The 20,917-nt window shown below is 38.6% G+C and overlaps 1 protein-coding gene and 1 pseudogene across 1 annotated transcript in view; one reads left to right on the top strand and one right to left on the bottom strand.

Moving 5' to 3' along the window:
* Nucleotides 1-20,917, bottom strand: part of SRPK2 (SRSF protein kinase 2) — a 281,169-nt gene that overhangs the window by 239,160 nt on the left and 21,092 nt on the right.
* On the top strand, nt 10,037-11,109 carry LOC118849932 (annotated as a pseudogene).

The raw sequence follows: 20,917 nt of genomic DNA, 5'->3' as shown, positions 1-20,917 counted from the left end.
TCTGGGTGTGTTTTCACTGCCTGGCCATGTTCCCAGCCAACTTACTTGACCCTTGAGTTTTTCGTCAGGGTATGACTGCTTGTAGAGCAAAGAGTACTTTGTTCCAAGCTTGAGGGGGTGCGCCGGTGATTTCAGAGCTATTTCTATACAGCCAGCTCTGCCACACCAGCACTCCTCCTTCCTCAAGAACCACCAACCAGGACCTGACGCAAATCTTCAGTAGGCTCTGCACTCCTGCTCTGGTCCCCCACTTAATTCCTCCCACCATGTGGGCCTAGGGCCGGAAGTAACTGCAGCTGTAGTTCTGGAGCTGCACCTCTCCCGCTGCCCCTGGGGTGGTGGCTGAACCGCAAACTCTGTCCCCTGTAGCTTTTCCCACTAACCTTCTCTGTTGTCTTTGGTGTTTGTGGGTTGAGAAGTCTGGTAACTGCCAAGCTCACTGATTCGGGGTGCTAGGGCCTGTCCTACCCGGCTCCTAGTCTGGTTGGTCCTGCTGCCTCCCATGCTGAGCTCTGCTCCCCTACACTCCGTGTACCATAGACCTTATCCAGTGACCATCCAGGCTGTCCTGGGCTGGATCCCTGCTTCCCTCTGGTATTTTGTGAGTTCTGCAGTTCTAGAATTTGTTCAGAGCCCTTTTTTATAGGTTTTTGGAGGGACATGGTGTGGAGCTCACGCAAGTCCCTGCTTTCCAGCTGCCATCTTGGCTCCACCCCGTATCTCTCTCATTTCTGTTCCCAATTTTTCCTCTACTTCTCTTACTTGCTTTTCCAAATCCTTTTTGAGCTCTTCCATGGCCTGAGACCAGTTCACGCTTTTCTTAGAGGCTTTTGATGTAGGCTCTTTGACTTTGTTGATTTCTTCTGGCTGTATATTTTGATCTTCTTTGTCACCAAAAAAGGAATCTAGAGTTTGAGTCGTTTGTTTTCACCGGCTGTTCATGTTCCCAGCCAACACTTGACTCTTGTGTTTTTTGTCAGGATATGACTGCTTGCAGAGTGGAGAGTACTTTGTCTCAGGCTTTAGGGTCCAAGCACTGCTGTTTTCAGAGCTGCTTCTACTGCACCGTCACCCCAGGCTCTGTCAAAGCAGTGCTCCTCCTCCCCCAAGAACCGCCAACCAGAACCGCAGTCCGGATCCAAGCAGGGCACAGCAGAGAACCTGCCTCTGTGCCCACAAAGCACTCCTTGCACTCCTGCTCTGATTGGCTGCTAGATTCCTCCCACCGAGTGAGCCAGGGACTTAGGAAGCAGCTGATGCTGGCTCTCTGGAGGCAGCCTCAGGATCTTCCTGCTGCTGCCTTCGCCAGTGCTGCACCACCTCCGCCACCCCTAGGGCTCGTGGCTGGACCTGTCTCAACTCAATCCCGCAGTTTCCCACCAACCTGCTCTTTGGCATTTGTGGGCTGAAAAGTCTGGTAACTGCCACAACCACAGGGTTCTTGGCCCTAGGGCCTGTTCTGTCAGCTGACTCCAGGTCTGATCTGTCCTGGCGTGACCCACGCAGGGCTGCACTCCGCTCCCAGCACCATGAGACAGACCCTTCCTGGTGACCATCCAGGGTCTCCTGGGCTGGAGACCTGTTTCCCTCTGCTATTTCGTGGGTTCCGCAGCTCTAGGGTCTGTTCAGAGCCATTTTTTTTACAGGTGGTTGGAAGGATTTGGGGGAGAGCTTAAGTAAGTCCCTGCTTTCTAGCTGCCATCTTGGCTCTGCCCCAATTTTACTTTTCAATGAGACATTTTCTCCATTTATATTCTGAACCTCCTTAACCATTTTGCCAATTTTACTTTTTAAAGATTTGTTCTTATCAGCGAATTTTTTTCCATTTTTTCTTTTATCTCTCTAATTTGGTTTTAAAAGTCCTCCTTGAGTTCTTCCAGGAATGTTTTTTGGGCTTGAGACCAGTTCCCATTCCCTTTTGAGGTTTCAGATGTGGGTACAGTGTCAATGCTGTCCTCTTCCGAATTGGTATTTTGATCTTCCCTGACTCCATAAAAAGAATCAATGGTCCTCGATTTCCTCGAGTGCTTCTTCATGTTGGTTAACCTTTTCCTGGCTTTAAAGTGAATCTCTGCTTCTGGGGCTCAGGAGGCTGTGTCCCAAGCTTCTTGTGTTGGGAACTGTGGGCCTGCTCACTGGCTTTATGTCCTGTGCCCTCTGGTTTCGTGAGATGTTGTGGAGGGGTGGTCTGCCTGCTGGAAGTCTCCTCTTCACCTGTGACTGCTCTACAGCACAGGTAGTCTCGGCCACTGGCTCTGCTGGTGTCTGCCACTTCCCCTGGCTGTGGGAAGGTATGTCTGGGCTCCTGGTATTAATGATTGTTTGCTGTGCCACCCCGCTGGGGCTCAGAAACTCCCACTGTTCTGCTGAGTTGGGGCCTGCTGGGACATGTCTCTTCCTGCAGTAGTCTCCTTCTACCACAACAAGAAGGGCCCTCTCCCCAACTTCTCAAGCTAAAAGGCTACTGAAGCCCCACTGCTGGCTCCTCTATTTCAGGGTTTCTCCCAAGGGAGTATTCTCTGGGTGCGGAAAGGAGGGAGAGCCATTTTACCTGGCCGTCATTGCTCCCAGAAGTTCAAGAAGGCGAGTTTCAAACCTTTAGACTCTGTGTGCGCTGGAGGCCTTGGGTAGCTGCTCCCACGGCCACAGGCTCTGTGCTGGCATCTCCCATAGCTCCAACAGACTCCCATCCTGGGCTGAGAGTCCTGGGGATCTATCCCTGCTCTAGCCAGTACTTCCACCCTGGGCCTGTTCCTTCATTTCGCATGCCCAGTGGTCTCTCACCCTGGGCTGCCTGGGTTCCTCTGCTGCTCTCATTTGGCGTGGTCTCGTGCCATTTCGCACCGCCTGCACTCCTGCCTCACTCAGTCTACTAGTGGCTTCTAACTCTCAAATCTGCTCAGATTCACTTTTTTAGATGAATCTGCACTAACAGTTCATTAGTTCAATCTCTAGATGTGGATAGCATTTTTCAACATGGGTACTTTGGACTTGTCTTGGTTCACTGTCTTGATCAGAATAGCTGTCTTTCACACTTGATCAATGGGAAGGAAGGGAGGGAGAAAATTGGGAATTCAAAAATTCACTTTAAAAAATGAATGTTAAAATTTGTCTTTACATATAATTAGAAAAAATAAAATACTATTAAATTTTTTCACCTGTAAAATGAGGAGCTTGGACAAAATGACTTCTAAATCCTTCCTCCTTCACATCTGTGACCCAATATAAGTATTAACACCATTCTGAAACTATGAAGGCTGAGTTGAGATGAGATAACATGAATTTGTAGTATGACATATTTCACATTATGGTTAAGAGAAGATAGATAGTGGAGTGACACCCAGGGCTGAGGATTATCAAGACATGCCTCAACAGCTAAAAGACAAGGGGTCAAGGAATTCATGTACAGTGAACAATGCTTTGTTGAATAGGTCAGTTACAGGGATAAGACTATGAAGGAAAGAAAACACGGTCATAACCAAGGTAAATAACTGAGAGAATAAACTGGAACTGGATAACCAAAGATACAAGTGAAGCTCAAGAATACGTTTAACATGTGAGACGAAAAGATATTTGGAAAGGCAAGAGATTGTAAGCATTGAAGAAATTCAGAGCTTGAGATTTTAGGGGTATAACAGTTTGGAAAGATGATGAGGTCTGAGGAGGATTGATGACAACTATGTGTAGATGAAGAGTAGAGAGGGTGGTCATGGTAGGTGAGAAAGTCAATGAATAAGGAGGCCAAGACGTCTGAAAGGTCATCAGTGTGAATAATCAAATCATCAAGGATGAGGGCAGGGTTTGATGTAGACAGAAAAAATGGCTAACACTTAAATACAACATTTCAAGAAACACACTAGGAAGTTAAACTAAGCTCCGTCAGAACAGTGCCCTGGCTGATTGTCAGAGAAATAGAGTTCAAAAATATGATTTAAAAAATTGCATTTTTAAAATTTTGTTATATGCTGAAGCCTACAAGTTTAGACAGAAAAATATTCTCAATAAGCCTGAGAAGCAGCCAGATAAAAGAAGTATTCTAGTAGATGACAGGCTTTATAAAGCTCTAACGCTAATTTGATTAACCTTGAATATTCACGAGATAAGAAGAGATGTTAATGTTAATAGAATAATAATAAATATAAATTTCTCATTCTATAATCTTATTGTGATCCTAATTATTTCTAGCAACCAAAGCATGATTTTCTGTGATAAACAACAGATAACAGGGCAAACAAAAGCAAAAGTTTAGTTGACTTAAAAAATATGGCAATAATGCTACCTCCTGGAAGTAACTTTTAAGTATTTTGAATGTAAGAAAATTATCAACTGAAGACATATGCCCCACCTCTAAGGCCCTAATTTTTTCCTGTTTTTAAATGAAAGGAAAAGTTTTGAAATTAACATTTAGAATAAGTTATGCTCTGTACTACACCTTTAGTTACAGGAGAATTTGCTTGGCTTACAATCTGTTCATTTTTGCTCTAAGGTATACTAGAGAAGACCAAGATAGTGATGAACCACAAGTATTTAATGGATCTGCCTTTAATTTCTCTGAAAAGGGGGTCAGGGTATAGTTAAGATTACAACAGAACAAATGGTGGGGGGTTTTTTAAGTCCATTTGCATCAAATAGTAAAATTTACATTTTTAAATCAAACCAACTCCTTAAAGGTCTATTATAACATTCACATAATTATCACTGGAGACACCTACAACAGCAGTTTGAGGAAGCCAGTGGAACTGTGAATAGAGCACTGGGCCTGAAATCAAGAAGACCGGAGTTCAAGTGTGCCCTGGGCAAGTCACTTAACCTGTTTGCCTCAGTTTCCTCAACTGTAAAATGGGGATAATAACAGCACCTACCTCACAGGGTTGTTGTGAGGATCAAATGAGATATTTGTAAAGAAAAATAAAATAGGTGTTCTTTATAAATGCTTATTCCCTTCTCCTCCCAGTTACAGACAAAATAGATCAACATTCTTAATTAAAATGTAATCTGCTACAATAATAAAAACTATTCTTTAATTTATTTAACAAAAATCATTAGTATTCAAGTGGAAGAAAGATTCTAATTATATCAGTTCCAGATTATAAAATGCCACCTTGGAAATCTCTGATTTCTGTAAAATAATAACTTACACCTCCATAACACTGCTTCTTACATACAATATAAAACGGGCTTCAATCAAAACAAAATTACCTGCTACAATAATTAAATCACTGAGGAAAGCAGATATTTTGTCTGTGAGTATTCAGGGATTTAAAGACATTATACATTTCCTTCTTCATTTTCAGTGGAATCAGAGGATAAAAATAGTACTGATCTTCATTCACTTTATATAGTCCTTGTGAATTCTGACAATACAAGTGTTAATGACTATTCTTCCTAAAAACTTTTTTATTTTCAACACCTATCCTAAAATTTGACCCAGATAATAAAATATACGTATACACACACACACACACATACACACACACACACACACACACACATGCACACGCACACGCACACACACATAAAACTCTTCTTCCTTTTTTTTTTGGAGGGGAGAAAAGCAAAGCAATTGGGGTTAAGTGACTTGCCCAAAGTCACACAGCTAGCAAGTGTCAAATGTCTGAGGCTGGATTTGAACTCAGGTCCTCCTGACTCCAGGGCCTGTGCTCCATTCACTGCACCACCTAGCTGCCTTCCTCCTCCTCCTTTATCCTCTCCCTTCTCCCTTCTCTTTCTTCTTCTTCTGCAAGGCCTCAGTCAAACTGAGACATGTTCAAGACCTTAGCATGAACAGGCCAAGACTCCAGGACAAAGAGTAACCTCTGTGAGTAGAAAAGGAGCTGATCACTGGGTACCAAACTGGAACTGGCCAGTTGGACAACCCAGCTTCCCTCCCTTTCCCCTCCTCTCCCCAGACACTGCTCAGCACTTCCGGCTTTCTCTAGTCTAAGACAAAAAAAAAGTTATATTAACTAAATCTTTTGAAAGGTACGGCTACAAAATGTTTCTCAAAACTAGGAGGCTTAATAAATGTAAACTCAGTAAATTATAGCTTATATACAAAAACAAGTCAATGACAGAAATGTTTATTTTTCATAAAAACATCAGTCACATCCTAGACATTAAAAGTATATAACAGAATTCCTAAACAGTCAATTTTGACTGAGGCAGTATCATTTTTAAAGACCTATACAATGTGTGTATAATTAATTACCCAGTCCTCATTATTTTAAAAATAGATTAAATAAGAAAATTTGAAGTATGTCTAACAGAAAATTTATTTTAAAATCCTGAAATGTGCATTCTTAAAAAGCATTCTGACTAAATTAAATATACTAAAACACTGTCTATTGAATATGAACAAGCTCAGCACTATCATAAGGGACTTAATAAGGTTAAAATGTTTGCATTCCTATATAGGAAGGTTATACATGTAACTCCTAAGAACTTTATCATTATTATGGCAGTTAAGAGTCTACATAAACAGAGGGCATGGATGTGAGTCAGTTATGTTGGGATAATATAAAAATTTTTAAAAACAGAAAGGTAAAAAAGAAGGATGCACTGGAAGAAGGGAGAAGGAAAAGAGTGAATGGGAAAATTATCTCACATAAAAGAAGCGCTCAAGAAAGAACATTTACAATGGAGGGGAAAATGGGAGCAATGGCGGTAATGCTTGAATCCCATTCTCACCTGAACTGATTCAAAGAGGGAAATATATGTGTGTGTGTGTGTGTGTGTGTGTGTACACACATACACACACGCATTCTCTCTCAAGTGGGGAGAGAAACCTATCTTATCCAACAGGGAAGTAGGGAGGGGGGAAGGGGATAAATAAAAAATAGGAGGGAAAGGGGATAAGAAAAAAAAGGAGGGGGCTTGTAAGAAGGAGGGCAGAGTAAAGGAAGCAGTGGTCAAAAGCAAAACAGACTTTCGAGGAGAGACAGGATATAAAGAAAAAGAGAGAGGATAAACAGAAGAAAAGGATGGAGAGAAATACACAGTTGGTAATCACAACCGCTTATGTGAATGGGATGAACTCACCCATAAAACAGAGAGGATAGCATAATGGATTAGAAACCAGAATCCAACAATATGTTGTTTACAAGAAATACACTTGAACTAGAAATACATGCAGAATTAATAAATACGGGAGTGAAACAGAACCTAGGATGCATCAGGCTAAAGTAAAAAAGGGCAGAGGTAGCAATCATGATTTGAAACTAAGCAAAGATAATCAGGGAAACTATATCTTGCTAAAAGACAGCATAGACAATGAAGTAATATTAATACTAAACATATATGCACCAAACGGCAGAGCATCCAAATCCTTAAAAGGAAAAAATAAATGAGTTTACAGGAGGAAAAAGACAGCTAAGTTTTACTAATGGAATACTTTCTCTTAGCAGAACTAGATAACTCTACCCATAAAATAAATAAGAAAAAAGTTGAGGAGATGAACAGAACTTTAGGAAAGTTAGATATGATAGACCGTTAGAGAAAAATGAATAGAATAAAAGGAACATACCTTTTTCTCAGTATTACATGGCACCTTCACAAAAACTGGCCACATATTAGGGTATAAAAACCTCACATACAAATAGAGAATAGCAGAAATGTTAAATGTATATTTTTTCAGACCATAATGCAACAAAAATTACAATCAATAAGGCCTTGGAAGCATAGATCGAAAAATAATTGGAAACGAAACAATCTAATCCTAAAGAATGTGTGGGTCAAAAAAAAAATAATGGAAACAATAATTTCATTAAAGGTAATGACAATAATGAGACAACATACCAAAATTTGTGGGACGCAGCCAAAAAAGTACATGAGGCAAAAATGTATATCTCTAAATACTTATATCAATAAAAAAGAGAAAGAGTAGATCAGTGAACTGAGTATGCAACTAAAAAAACCTAGGAAAAGAACAAATTTAAAATCCCTAGTTAAACACTAAAATATAAATCCTAAAAATCAAAAAAAGAGATCAATAAAAATGAAAATGAAAGCAAAATAAATACATACATGTGTGAGTGGGTGTGTAAATGGGTATGGGTATGTGTGTAACAAAACTAGAAGCTAGTTTTATGGAAAAACCAATAAAATAGATAAATTGGTTAATTTGATTTTGAAAAAAGCCAAATTACTAGTCTCAAAAATGAAGAGTGACTACACCACCAATGTAGATCAAATCAAAGCAATTATTAGGACTATTTTGCCCAATTATATGCCAGTAAAACTGACCATATGAACTAAATGGATGAATTTTTTAAAATATAAATTGCCCAGATTAACGGAAAAGGAAATAGAAAACTTAAATAACCTTATCTTAGAAAAAAATTGAAGAAGCCATAAATGAGCTCTCTAAGAAAAAATCCCCATGATCAGATGGGTTTACAAGAAAATTCTACCAAATATTTAAAGAATCCTTAATTCCAATATTATATAAACTATTTGAAAAAAAGACAAAGGAGTCCTACCAAATTCCTTCTATGACCCAAATATGATTTTAATACCTAAACCAGGAAAAGCAAAAACATGAAAAGAAAACTAAACAATATTGATGCAAAAATTTTAAATAAAATACTACCACAAAGATCATACACCTGATGGGATTTATACCAGGAATGACAAAATACAACATTTAGTCCTATTTAAAAAAAAAAAAAAACACTAGAAAGCACAGGAATAAATGGAATCTCTCTCAAAAAGCCAAGTGGTATCTATCTAAAACCAAGGGCAAACATTATCTGTAATAGAGATAAATTAGAAGCCTTTCCAATAAAATCAGGGGTAAAGAAGCAAGGATGTCCATTGTCATCATAATTATTCTACATTGCACTACAAATGCTAGCTATAGCAATAAGAGAAGAAAAAAGAAATTGAAGGAATAAGATAGGCAACAAGAAAACAAAACTATCACTCTTTGCAGATGATATGATGGTATACTTGGAAAATCCTGGAGAATCAACTAAAAAACTGGCTGAAGCGACAATTTTTGCAAAGTTGCAGGATATAAAATAAATTCACATAAATTATCAGCATTTATATTTATTAACAACAAAGCCCAGTAAAGAAGAGATAGAAAGAGAAATTCCATTTAAAATAACTTCAGATAATATGAAATATTTGGGAGTCTACCTGCCAAGACAAACATATGAACATAATTAGAAAACACTTTTCACAAATGACATATCTAAACAGTAGAGAAATATTAATTGCTCATGGGTAAGTTGTGCCAACATAATAAAAATGACAATTCTACTTAAATGATTTTACCTAATCAGTGTCATACCAATCAAACTACCAAATAATTATTTCATAGAGCTAGTAAAAATAATAACAAAATTCATCTGGAAAAACAAAAGGTCAAGAATACCAAGAGAATCAATGGGAAACAATGTGAAAGAAGGTGGCCAAGTAGTAGCAGATTTCAAACTAGATTACAAAGCAGTAATGATCAGAACAATCTGGTACTGGCTAAGAAATAGAATGGTAGATCAGTGGGATAGATTAGGTAGTAAATGACCATAGTAATCCAGTGTTCAATAAACCCAAAGATCCTAGCTTGAGGAGCAAAAATTCGCTACTTGGAAAAAAATCCCTGGGAAAACTGGGCAGAAAACCTGGCAGAAACTAGGCATAGACCAACACCTCACACCATATCCCAAGATAAAATGGGTACATCCTCTAGATTCTAAATATATAGGGTGATAAAAACAATTTAGGAGATCATGGAAAAATTTACCTGTTTCTATATATAAGAGAAAGTTTACGACCAAACAAAAGGTAAAGAGGATCACAGGAGACAAAATAGATTAATTGTGATTATGGGTGGGACAGGGAGAGATCTGTAGCTAAGAGATCAATAAATCCATTGAAAGACTCCAGGCAAGACTAGCTGTGAACTCCTCCACCCAATGTGAACTTGCCTCCCTGCTGCCTCCAGATGGGGCACCACCTCTCCCTTAAGGGTTTAAACTTTCCACTTCAGAGTTTGCTATGGATAATGATATTGCTGCTCTCTGAAAGGTCTGGAATGTGCAAAGCTGCCTTTGCAAGAGACAATGCCCCTCAGGCTGTCTTCTCTTCCATTGTTGGTGGTCCCAGACATCACGGTGTGATGGTGAGTATGGGCCAGAAAAGACTGCTATGTGGGGGATGAGTCCCAGAGCAAGAAAGGTATTCTGACCCTGAAGTACTCCACTGAACATGGTATTGTCATCAACTGGGATGATTATGGAGAAGATCTGGCATCATACTTACAATGAACTCTGTGTGGTCCCTGAAGAGCACCCTGTGCTGCTCACAGAAGACCCCCTGAACCCTAAAGCCAACAGAAACAGAGAAAAGATGAACCAGATTATGTTTGAGACCTTCAACATCCCAGCCATGTACATGGCCATCCTGGCTATGCTGCCCCTGTATGCCTCTGGTATTAGTGATGGATTCTGGTGATGATGCAACCCACACTGTGCCCATCTATGAAGGTTATGCCCTTTCCCATGCCATCCTCCATCTGGATCTGGCTGGCCGTGATCTGATGGACTACCTCATGAAGATCCTGACTGAGAGAAGGTACAGTTTCACTACCAAAGCTGAAAGGGAAATCATGCATGACATCAAGGAGAAGCTGTGTTATATCACTGTAGACTTGGTACAAAAGATGGCCACTGCTGCATCTAGCTCCTCTCTGGAAAAGAGCTATGAGCTCCCTGATGATCAGGTTATTACCACTGGCAACAAGAGGCTCCGCTGCCCAGAAGCTCTCTTCCAACGATCTTTCTCAGGTATGGAATCCTGTTGAACTCACAAAACTACCTTCAACTCAATCACGAAGTGTGATGCTGACATCCATAAGGACCTGTATGTCAATACCATACTGTCTGGTGGTACCATGTACCAAGGCATTGCTGACAGGATGCAAAAGGAAACTACAGCCCTAGCTCCCAGCACAATGAAAATCAAGATCGTTGCCCCACCTGGGTGCAAATACTCTGTCTGGATTGGGGGCTCCATCCTGGCATCTCTTTCCACCTTCCAGCAGATGTGAATCAGCAAGCAGGAGTATGATGAATCTGGGCTCTCCACCTCCACTGCAAATGCTTCTAAATGGACTGTTTGTGTTTTTTGGCTTTTGTTGTTGTTGTTGTTAATGGGTGTGACATGGTAATTGCCCTCCCCCAAAAAAGAGATGAGATTGGCAGAGATGAGATTGGCATGTCTTTGTTTGTTTTTGTTTTTGGCACTTGACTCAGGATTTAAAAACTAGAATGATGAAGGTGATCAGCATGCTGGAGTATGCTGGAGGTAAACATCCCCAAAGTTCTACATTGTGTCTTCAGGACTCTGACTGCACATTTGTTTTTGTTTTTTTAATAGTCATTCCAAAAATTGCATAATGCATTGTTACAAAGAACTGTTTCTATAAAGGCTGTCCTGGTCTGCTAGAGTAAAGGTAACAAAAATCCAAGCGGGGAGAAGAGGAGGGGAGAAGGTACTAGCATTATTTTACATGTAAATTATGTAATCCTTTAAGAAAAAAAACTTTCTGTACCTTCTGCCTTCCTCTTTTTTAATTGTCGGAGGCATAATAAATGGCCCCCTAAATACCCTCCCTTTCCCCAACACAGATGTGAATGAAGAGTCTCCCCACCAGTTTTATGAGACTGATGCCAATACTTGGGGAGGAAAGGAATTTTACCTGTACACGGACTAAAGACCAGTTCAAACAAAAGTGCACACGTTAAATAAAAAAAGAAAAGAAAAGAAATAATCCAGGCAAGAGGTAACAAAAGATAGCACCTATGTGAGAACAAAGGGAAGGGAAACAAATAGCACAGATGATGTGAAGATTAAAACAAAAGGATTGGAAAAGAATTGGAAATGTGAGGTCAGTGAGAGAGTAAACTGAGCATGACACCTAAGTTTCAAGCTTAGGTGAAAGGAAGGATTTCAGCGCCCTAGACATTAAGAAGAAAGTTAGGAAGAGGACAGGATTTATGGGGAATGATGATGGATTCTTTTTTGAAAATGTTCAGCTTCAGATATCCTAGATATCCAGTTCAAGATGTCTGACAAGCAATTGGAGATACAAGGTTGAAAGTTAGCAGAGAGGCTAGGACTGAGAAGCATCTATATTGAGATGATAAAACCATATGAGATTAATGTCTACAGCAATATAGAGGGAGGAAAAAAAAAGGTTACAGAACACAGCCTCAAGGAACATACACTTTTGGCAGGACAACCTAAGGAAGATCCAGCAAATGATTCTGAGAAAGAACACTCAGACAGGAAGGAGATTAGGAAAAAGCAGTGTCACAGAGATTATGGAAAAGAGGATGACTGACAGCGTCAAGGGCAGGAGAAAAGTCAAGGACTCATGCTGAGAAAAAGACATTAGATTTGGTAATTAATAAAACAATTTCAGTTGAATAACTGAATAACAAGCCTATTCTTGAAGAAAAGATGGAAAAATGATAGTTAACCACAAGTACATTAAAGAAGCAGGCAACCACAGGTACAGGAGACTGCTTTGTACTACGTCAGATAGGGATGGTTTGTCGATCCATTTAATTCATTTTTCTTTGTTGCTAGGGAGGGTTAAAGGAAAGACTATAAATGATTGGTATAAAATAACACTCAACTAAAATAGTTTAAAATTTTAAAATGCATGTATCTTTTGCTAAAAATATATCATTTACTTTGGAAAAAACTGATCTTCACTAGTCTCCCTTATCTTATTGATAATTGATTTCCTAATCAAAGAGTGAAAAAATGTCCTCTACCTTCCTCTCCATCAAATACCATACTTTAGGGGCGGAGCCAAGATGGCTGCTGGTAAGCAGGGAATAGTGTGAGCTACCTACAGAGACCCTCCAAAAACTTATAAAAAATGGCTCTGAACCAATTCTAGAATGGCAGAATCCACAAAGCAGCAGAGGGAAGCAGGGCTCCAGCCCAGGACAGCCTGGATGGTCTCTGGGTGAGGTCTATCCCACACGGAGCTCGGAGCTGGGAGCTGGGAACGGAGTGGAGCAGAGCCCAGCCTGAGCGGCATGGACCATCCAGACCAGAAGCCAGGCGGTTCAGTGAGCTGCAGCAGTTACGAGACTTCTCAACCCACAAACACCAAAGACTGCAGAGAAGGTTAGTGGGAAAAGCTGCGGGAGTGGAAGGAGTTCCCAGTTCGGCTTCCAGCCCCAGGGGCAGCGGAGGTGGGGCAGCTACAGCTGTTACTTCCAGCTCCAGGCCCACCTGGTGGGAGGAATTAAGTGGCGGATCAGAGCAGGGGTGCACAGCCTGCTGAAGATCTAAGCCCAGTTCGGGTTAGGGGTTCTTGGGGAAGGAGCAGTGCTGGTGTGGCAGAGCTGGCACCTCCCCCCCAAACGTGGAACATAGAACTCTCTAGTCTACAAGCAGTCATACCCTACTGAAAAACTCAAGGGTCAAGTTAGTTGGCTGGGAATATGGCCAGGCAGCGAAAACGCACCCAGATTCAGTCTCAGACTTTGCATTCTTTCTTTGCTGACAAAGAAGATCAAAACATACAGACAGAAGAAATTAATAAAGTCAAAGAGCCTACAACAGAAACCTCCAAGAAAAACATGAACTGGTCCCAGGCCATGGAAGAGCTCAAAAAGGTGTTGGAAAAGCAAGTTAGAGAAGTAGAGGAAAAATTGGGAAGAGAAATGAGAAGGATGTGAGAAAACCATGAAAAACAAGTCAATGACTTGCTAAAGGAGACCCAAAAAAATACTGAAAAATACACTGAAGAAACAACACCTTAAAAAACAGACTAACTCAAATGGCAAAAGAGCTCCAAAAAGCCAATGAGGAGAAGAATGCCTTGAAAGGCAGAATTAGCCAAATGGAAAAGGAGGTCCAAAAGACCACTGAAGAAAATACTACTTTAAAAATTAGACTGGAGCAAGTGGAAGCTAGTGACTTTGAGAAATCAGGATATTATAAAACAGAACCAAAGGAATGAAAAAATGGAAGACAATGTGAAATATCTCCTTGGAAAAACCACTGACCTGGAAAATAGATCCAGGAGAGATAATTTAAAAATTATTGGACTACCTGAAAGCCATGATCAAAAAAAGAACCTAGATACCATCTTTCAAGAAATTCTCAAGGAGAACTGCCCTGATACTCTAGAGCCACAGGGCAAAATAGAAATTGAAAGAATCCATCGATCACCTCCTCAAATAGATCCCAAAAAGAAATCTCCTAGGAATATTGTCACCAAATTCCAGAGCTCCCAGATCAAGGAGAAAATACTGTAAGCAGCCAGAAAGAAACAATTTGAGTATTGAGGAAACCCAATCAGAATAACCCAGGATCTGGCAGCTTCTACATTAAGAGATCGAAGGGCTTGGAATGCGATATTCCGGAGGTCAATGGAGCTAGGATTAAAACCTAGAATCACCTACCCAGCAAAACTGAGTATCATGTTCCAAGGCAAAATATGGAGTTTCAATAAAATAGAGGACTTTCAAGCTTTCTCAGTGAAAAGACCAGAACTGAATAGAAAATTTGACTTTCAAACACAAGAATCAAGAGAAGCATGAAAAGGTAATCAAGAAACGGAAATTGCAAGGGACTTACTAAAGTTGAACTGTTTTGTTTACATTCCTACATGGAAAGATGATGTGTATGATTCATGAGACCTCAGTATTAGGGTAGTTGAAGGGAATATGTATATGTTTATGTATATATATATATAAGTGAATGTGTATGTATGTATCTATGTGTATATGTATGCATGTGTATGTATGTATATATATATGTGTTTTATATATATATATATATGTAAAAGAGAGAGAGCAGACACAGGGTGAGTTAAAGATGAAGGGAAGATATCTAAAAGAAATAAAATGAAATTAAGGGATGATAGAGCAACATACTGAGAGAGGGAGATAGGGAGAGATAGAATGGGGTGGATTATCTCACATAAAGGTGGCAAAAGGAAGCAGTTCTGTGGGACGAGGGGAGAGGGCAGGTGAGGGGGGAATGAGTGAACCTTGCGCTCATCAGATTTGGCCTGAGGAGGGAATACCATACATACTCAGTTGGGTATCTTACCCCAAAGGAAAGAAGAGGGAGGAAGATAAAAAAAAAATAAAAGGGGGGGGATGATGGAGGGGAGGGCAGATGGGGGTGGAGGTAATCAAAACAAACACTTTGGAAAGGGGACAGGGTCAAGGGAGAAAATTCAATAAAGCGAGATGGGTTGGGAAGGAGCAAAATGTAGTTAGCCTTTCACAACATGAGTATTGTGGAAGGGTTATACATAATGATACATGCGTGGCCTAGGTTGAAGTGCTCGACTTCTTAGGGAGGGTGGTTGGGAAGGGAAGAGGGGAGAGAATTTGGAACTCAAAGTTTTAAAAACAGATGTTCAAAAACAAAAAAAAAAGTTTTTGCATGCAACTAAAAAATAAGATACACAGGCAATGGGGCGTAGAAATTTATCTTGCCCTACAAGAAAGGAAGGGAAAAGGGGATGAGAGGGGAGGGGGGTGATAGAGGGGAGAGCTGACTGGGGAACAGGGCAATCAGAATATATGCCATCTTGGAGTGGGGGGAGGGTAGAAATGGGGAGAAAATTTGTAATTCAAACTGTTGTGAAAATCAATGCTGAAAACCAAATATGTTAAATAAATAAATTTAAATTAAAAAAAATTAAATTAAATTTAAAAAAAGTGAAAAAAATACCATACTTTACAATACAATAATTAATGCAATAATTAAATAATACAACACAATTAAAACAACAATTAATGATCATTAAGCTTTCTTCTAGTTACAAAATTCATCTAAAAATCAAAATTAGCTCTTAAATGTATTTTATTGATCGCATAAAAATGAAATCCACATGAATGAGTTGTGAATAATTATACATCAAGGTTACAGTTAATAAGACTATCCTTGCTGTGCCTCCCCTTGTCCAAAAAAAAATGACCCATCCCAGACTAACTCTACTGAGGCTATCTAGATTGTGGAAAAGGGCTTCAGACAATGGAACAAGAAGCAGGTGCCTAAAAAAGGCTGATGTACGGATTTCAACTTGTCAAGAAAACTTTCTAGCAACCCAAACTGTCCAAAAGTGGAAAGGACTAAATGCCTTAGTTGACAGCAAGTTAACCATCAGTAAAGTCTTTAAACATGACTTAACAACTAGAAGCACCCTTTAAACTTTGCATTTTCCAGGTCTGACTAGTGATTTATACTATTTTAAAAACCATTTTAAGTATATAGGTTTTACTATTAATATGTTGCCACCTAGTGGCTCAATTCACATTGAACAAAAAATTATCTCAAAGGTTCAACTTTCTTTTCAATTCAAAAAAAAAAAACCCTAAAAATGAAATTTCTGTATGTTAATCTTTTTTGTTTCAAGTTTCTCTAAATAATAGTGACAAACTTAGGATTCGAGAAATTATCAATGTTGGAGCATTTTTTTTGGTAACCTAGAAGTTTTAACAATACCTATATATCACAAGTATCTTTCAGGCATCATACTAATATTTTTAGGTTGAATATTCATGACTGTGCTTACAAAAAAACTTAAAACATTTCATTAATAGACATATTTTCAACATCAAAATGCCTCTAAACATCTTTCATTGCCTAATCTGAAGCCAAATCTGTCTACGAAGTGTTAAGAATCTGAAAGACATTCTAGGAAATTCACCTAGCAATCTGGCTCCCTCACATAAACTACTTCACTTTTCCCTGTGCTCTTTTATATGCTATCTAGATTATAAACTCTGCTCAAAATGTTATTAATACCTCATTAAATCTGTAAAGTGCTATTCATAGTATACATGCAATAAATATTTGTTAGCTAAGTGAGAATTTAATTAATAAATTTAAACTATAAGAGTTCCAGGTTATGTGAGCAATAAGATGGAAGACTAGACATTTTCTCTGATTCTCATGACCCCTCAAACTTCAACAAAACAGAAATTATGCACCAAAGATAAAGCAATTTCACCTATATCCATGGTCTAGGGGATACCCAAAATCTAAAAGAAGGTAAAGGAAAAAACCAAAAACCTATGAACTGATGTTCGCAGACTCTAAACTCACTCAACACTCCTTCCTAACATCACATGCTATCAGAAGCAAAGATAGACAGAAAGCAAGGAAAAGATGTTTAAAGCTGACTTAGGTTCTTTAATCACAGGACTATCCAAAGATAGACACGAGGACATGACATCCAGATAGAGCCAGTTCTAACCACCCAAACATTACTTGAGGCAGAGACCTAGGCTGGAGAACAGTGAGTTAATGATAGTGGAAGAAAGTTGAGACATTTTGAGATGCAGCCCCCAAGGAAACCACTCCCGGAGGGAAGTTGGAAGGTAAGCAATAGAGGAAAATAAGGAGAGGGAAAAAAAAAAAACACTGAAATTACCAAAGATTTCAGAAAGAAGAAATCTCAAAGACTTTGAACATAAGCAGATAAATCAACAGGGAAGGTATTAAGAAGAAAAGGAAATATGGCCTTCATATCTAGTAAACTAGAAGACAGGATGCATAGAGACAACTTAAAGGATCCTGGGTCTCCCAAAAGAACAAAACAGGACAAAAAAAATCTCAATATCATAATGAAGGAAATAAAAGAACTACCCAAAACTTCTGAACATAGAAAATTAAATGCTGCATGGAATTCACAGACTGACTTCAGAAAAAACCCAAGGCTACAAATGCTACACAGTAGTTAAATTTAACAATTCAATTTAGAAAAAAAAAATTCTGCAAGCAATCAGGAGAAAGAACTTCAAATATAAAGGAAAGGAAATTTGAATAATACAAGATGATTCTAGACCCACTAGAAAACACAGGAAGGAATGAAAAGTGTTTCAAAGACTGATACAGCTCAGGATGCAACCTAGTGACCTACCCTGAAAATAAAAACTTAATCATACATGAAAAAAGACAGTTGTTGAACAACAGACAATACAAATTTGTAATAATTTTAGAAGGAAAACCAGAATTGAAGAGATTATTTGCTTCCTGAATACGCCAAATAAGAAAAACAAAGGATCAAACAAAAACAGCAGACAAGGAAAATAACAGAGTGATAGTAGAAAGACCAGTAAAGGAAGATAATTCTTTCTAACTGTACATGAGGAGACAAGAGTGAAGGCAGAAATCTGGTGAAGGTAACAGTGAAGAGGAGATAGAGGGCATTAGATAGAGGACAGAAGTGGACATAGCCCTGCCTACAGTTAACGGATATGGGGGGGGGGGGGCGTTGTTTTGTTTGGGGACTACATTACAACATGAAAAAAGGGTACATGAAAGAGAGAGAGGAGAGCAGGGAGACAAAGGGAAATATGTGATGTTGCAGGGTAAAATTAAGGACTAGCAACGAGAGGAGGGTGACCTCTGTGGTCACACAAAGAACGGAACCTACAGGGGAGTGTGTGAAGAGAGTGGAAGGATTGAAAAAGGAGGGAAAGGAAGAAGGCCTTACTTTGGTGGCGGAAGGGGGTTCCACCAATGAATGCTTCTATGCGTGAAAAGAGTTGATCTGTGAAGCAATATGGGGACCTTGAACTGGGTGTGGCCTGCAGTATTTGGTGTTTGAAAAGTCTACGGATTCTACATCCAGTGGTGGGGAGCTGGAACCACTGAGGGCGACTGGCACCTGGAGGAATAGGAAAGCATGGAGCCAGGGAGATTTTGAGGTAAATGGGGAAAGGTTACCAGGAGAGGGTATGTATCAGTGGTGGACTGCATAGTCAGGAATATGAAGGAGGGAGAGGTCTACTATGGGGCAGCGTCTACCTGCAATAATTGGCATTGTTGTGATGTACAATAGAAAAGAGGAATACGTAGGGCAAGCTCTATAAGACAGTGGCAAGAGGGAAGAGCCTAAAATGGATATCCTGGAAATTATGAAAGCAGGAGGCATAGAGAAAAGAGAGATGTGACAAATTATAGGAGTCATTAATCAGAGAATGAGTGTTTACAGTGAAAAAGAGAGGATGGATAGTGAAGGAATAAGAAAAATCCTTTTTGGAAAGGGACACAAAAACTGAAAATAGAAAACTAACAAACAGGACTAGTGGAGTGGAGGAAAGGAAGAATCTACTTGACTGGGAGGGGAAAAAGGAGGAGGAAGAAGAATTATATGAGATAAAAGCAGGAAGAAAAAGAAACTAATAAGCAAAATCCTAAAGGAAAAGGGATAAAAAGAGGAAGGGATTAAGGGTGGGAACAAGGCCACCTTTAAAAAAATTAAGGTCAAGTACCAAAGAAACATAGTACTATGGTTATAGGGAGGAATGGGGGGATGGTGAATCATAACTTGAAAAAAAAAAACAGTAATAAAGACAGAAAAAATATAAACCTAAATCTCATAAATTTAAATGTGAATGGATTAAACAATTCAATAAAATGAAAAAGTGACAGACTGTATAAGAAAATAAAATCCTATAATCTGTTACTTACAAGAAATACATTGAAAAAGTAAAGATATCACAAAATAAAACAGAGGATGGAAAAGTTTCTACTGTGCATCAAGTAAATCCAAAAAAGTAGTAGTTGCAACCATGTTTTCTGTCAAAACAAAAACAAACATTCCAAAAATAAAATGAGATAAACAAGAAAATTCTATTATGCTAAAAGGAAGCACAGAAAATAAACCAGTATCAGTAATAAACTTATTTACTCCAAATGCCTTAGCATGTAAGTTCTTAAGGAAATGTTAACTGAACTTCAAGAAGACATAGACAGTAACACAGTAGTGATAGAAATTTTTAAAATCCCTCTCTCAGTTTTAAATAAGTGTAACAGAAACGTAAAAGGAAAAATGTGAACTAAACACACTGCTGGAAAAACAGAAATTTAAAAACTCAGGGCATCTCATAAATGAGACAGTGAAAGAATATACATATTTCTCTGTACCACGTGGAACTTTTACAAAAATTTACATGTACTAGTATATAGGGATATCATAAACATGTAAAAAACACCAAAACCATTAATACGGTCTCAATAGACCATGAGGCAATTGGTTCAGGGATCACAAACAAAAGATACAGATCCAAATGGAGACAACAATGAAATCCTAAATAATGAGTGGATCAAAGAATAAATCACAAAAATAATTCATAATTATATAAAAGAAAATAATAATGAGACAACATACCAAAATTGCTGAGATACAGCTAAAGCAGTTCTCAAGGAGAAAATCATATCTTTATACATATACATTAACAAGATAGGAGGAGAGGATTAATGAACTAAATAAGCATTAAGAAAACTAGAAACCCCAAAAATAAACATGTATGGGTACAAAAGAGGAAATACTAAAAAATTGAAAATAGATTGGAAACAAAAAAAATTAATATGTAACTAAAATCTGGTTCTTTGAGAAGACATAAAATTGAGAAATCCTTAGCTAATCTGTTAAAAAAAAAAAAGAGCTAAAAATCAAATCAACAAATTAGCAAATGAGCAAAGTGAAATCACAGTAAAACCAGAAAAAATAAAGAATAATAAGAATGTGTTATACATGGTCATATGCTAAGAAAACTGAGAACATATGAAAACAAAGGGATACTTTCAAAAATATGAAGTATCCAAACTATCAGAAAATGAGAAAAGGAAACAGATTTCTACCAAAGGAAAAAACTGGTTCTGATGGATTCACAGGAAAATTCTATCAAACTTTTAAAGACCATTTAAAGTACCAATATTTCACAAATTACTCTCAAAAATTGAAAAAGAGTGACCTACCAGAATTTTTTATGAGACAAATATAGTCCTAATAATTAAACCAGGGAAAGATAAAACACAGAAAGAAAACCACAGGATAATATCATAAATGAACACTGACTCAAAAATTTCAAGCAAACTTCTATCAAACCTTTTATTATGATGCTCTTACTATTTTTTC

This window comes from Trichosurus vulpecula, chromosome 5 (genome assembly GCF_011100635.1).
Source record: "Trichosurus vulpecula isolate mTriVul1 chromosome 5, mTriVul1.pri, whole genome shotgun sequence".
Lineage (NCBI taxonomy): Eukaryota > Metazoa > Chordata > Mammalia > Diprotodontia > Phalangeridae > Trichosurus > Trichosurus vulpecula.
Note: the sequence above shows the minus strand (reverse complement) of the source record. Positions and strands in the feature narration are given on the sequence as shown.